This window comes from Seriola lalandi, unplaced genomic scaffold (genome assembly GCF_002814215.2).
Source record: "Seriola lalandi dorsalis isolate HSWRI2012SDOR001 ecotype SW California unplaced genomic scaffold, Sedor1 jcf7180002054874, whole genome shotgun sequence".
Classification (NCBI taxonomy): Eukaryota; Metazoa; Chordata; class Actinopteri; order Carangiformes; family Carangidae; genus Seriola; species Seriola lalandi.
The window spans coordinates 369,905-370,849 of NW_019525427.1; positions in this window are offsets into that span (position 1 = coordinate 369,905).

The window sequence follows — 945 nt, forward strand, 5'->3', positions numbered from 1 at the left end:
CCCCCGCCCACCCCTGTTTACCCCCAGAGAACTGCTGGGAGAACTGGTGGGAGCTCAGAGAGGATCCTTGGGGAAAGTGAATGTTCTGTGGATGATTCAGACGAATCTGAATCAGCAAAATCCTTCTGCATAAACAGAAAAAAAGCAAGAAAAAAATTCTTCAACTGGGAGAGATTGTATTATGGATCGAACATTCGATCATGTTACTTTTTTTTCTTTTCGTTGTTTTTATGTTTTTTTTTTCTTCTTTTTTTGTTAGTTTTTTTTTTTGAGGTTGTTTTTTTTTTTCTTTTTGTTTTTCTTTGCGCAACCGAATGTCTTTTTTGAAATACACGAGAATACAGGATTAAATAGAGAGAATAGTTATGACAGAGAGCGAATGCTGAGAAGTTACAAGCCGTGGGAGATGATGCTGTTTCCTTCAGTATTTTTTTTTTTATATATATATTTTATTTTATTTTATTTTTTTTGAGGTTTATCGATTTTCAGATGGTTTTTCCTCGCCACGGCAACACTATTCAAGACACTTTGCTTAATGACAGATATAAAAAAGAAAAAAGAAAAAAAAAAAACTTTAAAAGGCTGTTCACATCTATATTTTTGATGAATTCATCCTTTATCATGTCGACATGACGCAGCAACATTGTCGTGTCGCATGTACGGTGTTTGATCTACATGATGCGCTTATGTAGACGGCTAGCTTTCCGTTTCTTTTCTTTCTTTTTTTCCAGTGTTGGATGATTGGAGTGTGTGTTTTATAATAAAATAGAAAACTACAAAGAGGAGTGGCGCGAGCCGTCTGACGGACGCTTCAGACGGGAGCTCAAGGAACGGTTGTTGATTTCACGTAGACTTTCAGGAGGATGGCGTCACTGAGGAGAGGGGCGATGAACATTGATGACCATTTTGCTGCTGGGGGGCGACGATGCTTCCCCGACGCCCCTC